The sequence below is a fragment of the Castor canadensis genome, chromosome 6, assembly GCF_047511655.1.
Source record: "Castor canadensis chromosome 6, mCasCan1.hap1v2, whole genome shotgun sequence".
In the NCBI taxonomy this organism is placed as follows: Eukaryota; Metazoa; Chordata; class Mammalia; order Rodentia; family Castoridae; genus Castor; species Castor canadensis.
Window position 1 is genome coordinate 173,202,096 of NC_133391.1, and position 7,464 is coordinate 173,209,559.

Genomic DNA, 7,464 nt, shown 5'->3' on the forward strand with positions numbered 1-7,464 from the left:
ACACAGGTGTTGCACCTGCTACCTGGCCCAGGTGCTGTAGGAATCCACCCCTACAGATCTGCCCTTGAATCCCCAAACCCACACTGTCTACGTGCTCTCTGATTCACTTAGAAGGTGCACTGCTCATAGTGCATAACTAGTGCTGTGACTGGAATGTGCATAGCTGGCCTGATTAACACAGACTTTTATTCTAGTCACGACTGGAACGATGACTCACAGCAGCTATAACTGAGACTTCCCATTTCCATGGTGTTATCTATTAATTTTAAATTAATGCTCTGCCCTTTGTCGATGAGCTTGAGGTGCTTTATAATAAGAGGATAAACATAAGTACATAATGTAAGAACATTTTTAGCATCCAAAGTGGTTTTGGGGGTTTTTTTTGGTAAGTGAATGAGACACCAAGCCAGCTTCCAGCTCTGATTTAAATGTGAAACTAAGTTGCAGTAGAGAGAAGGTGCCGAGAATGAAGATCCAGGTCGGGGAGAGGGTAAGAGACCCCATCACCAGGCAGCCTCTGTCCACTCCTAGCTTTGTGATCTAGGATAAGCTGGCCCAGTGCTCTGCACCTCAACTTCATCCTCCGTGAGAGAAGAATGTGGGCAGCCCCTCTCGCCTGTGGATCCTGTGTGTCTGATGGGTCTCAGGTGTACACAAGTCTGGGTCCTAGCACAGACAGGTGACACATGCCAGTAGGTTGGATTCAAGAGTGCCTCATGAAAGGACTGTTTACTAAAGTGTGAGCAGGATGCCCATGAGTGAAAAGCATCATTTTATAGGGGTAACAGCATGGAGGAATGAGGGTCCAGATGAGAAAGGCATGTGAAGAGGATACCTGGCAGGAACTGGGACCTTTGGCTATAATAATTGTGTGTGTGTGGTGTGTGTGTGTGGTCATGAATAAATATCCGGATCTAACCTTGCTCCCTCTTAGTGTGAATGAACACAAATGGAACCCAGAGAATAAGGAAGTCTACTCAGGCCATCTAAGTGGGGCCAAACAGGACACATCAGCAAGATAACCCAAAACAAAAAGGTAATGGTAGGCTTTAGAGAATGGATTTTTAAAAAAAATATCCCAGTTTGAAGTGAAATCATAGACTGTCTATTAAATAGATAACATTTGTGGAGTCACATATTCAAAGAGACTTTGCCACTTAAAGCACGCTATGAGTGTAGCATATTTTCTCGTTCAGCCGCACTCACAAAGCCATGCAACACCCATCTGCATGGTCCCCAGGCAGGGAACAAAACGAGAACACTCCTCCTCAACAAGACTTTGGGACATGTAACACGTTCCTCCCCTCATTCAAACTGCAACAGAGAAGCAGAGCAGCTCTTCCACATGACAACAACCCAGATCTTAGGAGCCACTTCTGCTCTTGCAGAGCAGGGTCTCCCTGCTGTAGCTTGGGCGCTTCACTGGAGATGCAGTGAAAATGATCTGTAGACACAGAGTCATATCTCACTTTAATTTTTTATTTTGAGAAGTCCCATCTAATATGAATTATGGTAAATAATTTTTTAAGTTCTGTATAGTGTCACCGAGTTATGTCCTCAGCCAAAAGAACTGAACCCAAATATGATAAACTAGTCATCAAAACACCCTTCGCTGCTTCACTTGCAAGAAAACTAACCCAAGACATTCCTCAGACACTAGTGACACCAGGACAAGGGGAGAGGCTTTAGTCCTAACCCTAACCCTCAGTGTCATTTGGGCAAATTGGGAGACCTAAGGAGACACAGACTTGAGCTTCCTCACATGACAGAATCAGCATAGAAATCCAAAGCCATGACAAGTCATGGAAAATACATATCACGTTCTCGAAAACGTGGTTCAATGATCTTGAGACCAGAAACAAACAGGCATTGAACTAAAATATTGCCAATTTTTCTGAACTACATTATAAAACTTTATATACTGCAGAGCAAGGTGGTAGACTGCTGATCAGCACCACTTCTCCATGTGTCAAAGAATCTGAAATAAAATCTCAGGTACATGGATTCAAGAAGTGGTGGGCAAATAAGAAATCTGAAAAGAAGGGTTCCAGTAAAATAACAGATAATAGCTAGAAATACTAAATTCTACCTAAACCTCTAAAAGCACAAACCCACCACAAGTCAGAGGGCACAGACTTGGACTGGCTTCCATCGCATTCCCCACCCAACCTGAATTTTTTTCCCAGTCCAGAATTGAATTTCATCTGCAAGAGCCACTTGCAAAGGCCACTCTCTGAGCATCAATAACAAAAAAACTGCACAGAGGGCTAAGAGAAGATCAGCAAGTCTTGCCAGGGCCACAGGAGAGAAGTCAACCAGTGTCTATATAATGATTTGGACGAGAAAGAACAGCATGGAAACCAACCAGGTGAGCAATGAACAGACTGAGAAAGAAAGCAGGAAACCAATATCATTCACAATAGGAATAAATTCAATGGAGAAAATGAAAGACCAGTACAACGGAAACTATAAATCACTGAAGAAAGAAGACATTAGAAGACAGAAAGACATCTAGTGCTCATGGATCAGCAGAATCAATATTCTGAAAATGTGTATGCTCAATGCAATCCCCATCAAAATTCCAATGACATTCTTCACAGTGATAGAAAAATTGATCTTAAAGTTCATATAGAGGCACAGTTTTGAGCAAAAAGAGTAATGTTTGAAGTATTATAATGCCTGACTTCAAACTACACTACAGATCCATAGTAATAAGAACAGCATTGTACTGGCACAAAAACAGAACTGAAGACCAATGGAATGGAACAGAAGACCCAGAGACAAATCTGTGCAGTTATAGACATTTGATTTTGGACAAAGGAAATCAAAACATATGTTGGAGAAAAGATCACCTCTTCAACAAATGGTGCTGGGAAAACTGGCTATTCACATATAGAAGACTGAAAGTAGATCCCTATCTCTAACTCTGTACTAACATCAATTCAAAGTGAATCAGAGATCTTAACGTAAGACCCCAAACTGTGAAGCTGCTACAGGAAAGAATAATAAAGACCCTGCAACATAAAGTCATTGGCAATACATCCCTGAACAGAACTCCAATAGCTCAGAAATTAAGAGAAAGGATTGACAAATGGGAATGCTTCAAACTAAAAAAGCTTCTGCCAACAAAGGAAACAGTTACGACACTGAAGAAACAGCCTACAAAACAGGAGAAAATCTTTGCTGGATAGGCATCTGACATGGATTAATAACCAGAATACACAGGGAGCTCAAAAAACTAACTTCTCAAAAAATCAACAACCCACTAAGGAAATGGGCAAATGAACTGAACAGACAATTCTCAAAAGAAGACATACTGATGGCTACTAAATATATGAAGACATTCTCAACATCCCTGAGTATAAAGGAAATGCGAATCAAAACAGCATTGAGATTTCCCTTCACTCCAGTCAGAATGACTATAATAAACAACACAAACAACAACAAATGTTGGTGAGGTTGTAGAAAAACGGAACCCTTAGCCACTGTTGGTGGGAATGTAACCAAGTGCAACCACTGTGGAAAGCAATATGGAGGTACCTCAAAAAAATTAAAAATGGAACTACCAGCCCAGGGCAAGCAGTTCTTGAGACCCTGTCTCAACTAGTATCTGGGTCTGGGGTGCACACTTGCCATCCCAAGTTACTTGAGAGGCTGAGATCAGGGACCTTGCAAGATCCCATCTCAGGGGAAAAAACGCTGGGCATGGTGTCATGCTTTTGTCATTCCCATAGTGGCAAGAAGCATAACATGGGAGGGTCACAGTCCAGGCCAGCCTGGGCAATCAATGAGACCTTATCTCCAAAATAATCAGAGCTAAAAGAGTTGGAAGCATGGCTCAAGCAGTAAAGCTCCTACTTTGCAAGCGTGAAGACCTACGTTCAGCCCCTAATACCACAAAAAAGCAAAGCTAGTCTTAATCTCTCATTTAGTGTTATGTATTTAGAATCACAGATGGATACAAGCTGATTGCCCAAGGAAAGACTGATCCATCTTCATCTTCAGTCTGATGTCCCTAAACACTAGAACACCTGCCTGCCACTCACATCCCTATTTCTCTTTCCAATGCAACAAAGCAAAACAAATGAACCAACAGAAAGAGTCATGGTGAAAATTCAGAGGTGTAATGATGGAGGCCCATGAATCATTTTCAAAGGATTTATTTCAAAACATTTTAATAGGTCCCCTTACTTTAAGTTAGTCTTACCAAAGCACAACTAATGTGTCTACATAACTGAAGCAAGACTACCAACTAAAATCCCATAGAAACTACAAAATCATGTCAAATAGATGACTTCATGTGTAACCCATGTGGACTGGGGAAAGAAGCAGACTGGGAAGGTGAGGTCATTCATACCAAGGATTGTCCCCTTTATCTGTGTAGGTGTTTTAAGTTAACTAGTCCTGTGTAACCAGTCACCACAAACCAGCAGCTGAAGACTGCAATTCACCATCACAACTTATCAGGCAAAGAACTCTTCACCTGATAAAACTGGGTCCTCCACGGGTATCTCTCAAAGATGGTACCAAAGCCCTGAGTAGGACTAAGTTCCCACCTGGGGGCTCAGCCAGGAAAGGGTCTACTTCTAAGAGCCCTTGGATTGTTCACTGAATTTGTTTCCTCATGGCTGTAGAAAGAAAGGCCCTGTCATCTCACTGGCTGGCTGCCTTCTGCTCCTTGCAACATGGCCACTGAATTCTCTCAAGATAGCAATGGATACCCTGCTCCAGTCAGTCTGCAAAGACAGTCTTATGTAGCATAATGCAATTCTCAGATTGATACCTCATTGCCTTTGCCACATCTCCCTGAGAAGAATCAAGTCATAGGTCCTGTCCTATAGGGAGAATAGTTCTCTGAATTCTAACCCATGCAATGCCATTTTGCAAACAGGACACCATTTAGTTGTTCTGAGAACTCAGGCCATGTGCTAGACTACAACAAGACAGGACCCTCCTTCCCATGGTCTGACAGTATGTGCTGAGACTTCACATTTTCTGATAAGGAAAAGGACAAACTATACCTGAACACAGTTCCCTTCTAGGTCTGGTTTGCTTCTTTCCTCTGCTGAGTACCACATAACTTAGAACTCTGTAAAATAGGAGTTTAGTAGGTGTGTGGGTGTGGGGGGGGTTACTTCAGTGAGTGTAGCTGGTCATAAGCCATCCAGCACTATGAAAGCAACCCTACTCATTCACTTGTCAAACTGGACTTGTTCAGCATTGCTTGGTCTGTTGACTCCAACCCAATTTAAAGGCATATGTTTCATTTGCATCTCCATAGGAAATGCTTGCCCACTCAATGAGGTTGCTACATGTCTACAGTGAATAAGGGAAACTTAAAAGTCTGGCTACTGAAAACCCCATTGTGACCCTATCCTATCATGTAAATAATCACTTCCATCCTGCTTTGTGTGATTAATTTATACATATTGTTCTGGAAGTACAGACTATCCCTACCAGAAGACTTAGATGGGAGCTTACTAAAGATAACATTCTATGAGAGAAGTCAACATATCACACACACACACACACACACACACACACACACACACACACACACACACACACACACCTGACACAGAACATTGAAACAAGGTGCTATAAATGTTATATATCCTTGTAATGCTGCAACACAAGGTAGGCTCCAATTTAAGTTGATCTAAAATTATGTCTTTTTTTTTAAAAATAGAATTTAAAACAAACTGCAAGTGAAGTTTGTTTTCCTGTTTCTAAGGGTAGGTTCATGAGAGACTAAATCACTAAACTAAGATTCCGTGTATGAACTGAATGATTCATAACTACTACAGTAATCTTATAAAAGATCACGGAACATTACTCCCACACATACAAGCCATACATAGATCTAAACACACATGTGATACTATTATAGATATAAAATGTGTACAGCGGTATAATATATTTTTATATATTCACGTAAGTATTAATCTGTGGTATTCCAGTAACAAATGTTTATAGCACACATCTACTTACAACATGAAAAGTGACAGATTAAGACATTGTGAAGCTTTTGCCCTGGAATGCTTGTTTATCATGTATATAAACAGCTAAAACTGCTCAGAAAACACAGACTTGGCAGGCAAAAAAATCATAATACCTATGCAGAAGGCTAAGAGTAAATCACACAATTAATACAACTATAAAAATTAAACTGTAATGAAATCTCACTGACATAGTGATCATACTTAGACTAGTCATAATTATCACAGTTTTTGAATTACCGAAAGAAAAATTTGAGTATAAACAATCATTTGAAATGAAATGAAACATTACAAAAGAAGTAGTCTTCTGGGCTAACCTTGCTCAATAGCAATATATCACTTAACACTGCATTAACCTATATTTCTGGAAATACCCCTGAAATCATGAATTCTGAATCTCAGAATTCAAAAGGAGCTTGATAAGCTACTTCCCCTGACATCTGCAAAAGCTCACTGTATGTTTCAGGCAGCATAATCGTTTCTGAGAACCCTTTAGTAACATCCTTTATTCAACATGCATTCATTAAGTGCCTTGTGAAGATCTGATGGACAATGAGCCAAACTGTTCACCATTCCCATGATGGTGGGAAAGGGTAAAAGAAAAGCCATGGCATAAAGTGTAAGAGAGTTTAATGGGGGCAGAACCGTGTGTTACGTCAGGATACAACTGGAGTCTCTAGCTCCGGATAGGAGTGAATGATGGTGAGTGCGGCTTTCTAGAAAGAAGTAATAACTAAGCCAAGACCTAAGGGATGAATTGGAGTTAGCCAGCCAATGGAAAATTTGGATTGGGTCATGTTCTAAGCTAAGGACTCCAATAACAAGTACAAAGCTTGGATAGTAAATTAAAATGCGGCATATTTGAGGAACTGAATTCAACTCAAGGAGCAAACTATGAATGATGAGGTAGAGTGGAAAGGTGGGAAATCTGGAATGTTAGGAAGGAAGTTTGGACACTACCCCAAAGGCAAGCAGAATACATCCCCAACATTTTGTAAGCAGAAGAATTTCAGGAACAGATATTGTGGAGAGGGATTAATGTGACTAAAATGAAAAGCTTGAAAATGACTGGGTCAAACATGAACTCAGTCTGTGCCAAGAACACTGCAGTTACAAGACAGGAGGGGATGGTGGCTCAGAACATGGTAAGAGTGAGGACTGAGAATGACGTGAATAAGGAAATGTGTAGGAGGCAAATTCCACCAGAGCTGTGACAGACTAGATGTGGGGACTAGAGGAAGAGCATATATCAGAATGGTGAACTTTCTTCTCAAAAGATCTATTTGTATCAACAGAAATCCAAGAGTCAGTGGGAAGGTTAGGGAGGGATATAATAAATCCTACTTGGGAAATACTGAATGGAATTCCTCAAGTTATGTCTAAGTAGACACAGCCAGTGGAGAGTGCATCAAAAACTCAGAAGTAAGATTGGTTTGAATATACAAATTTGGCACATAAGTCAGTG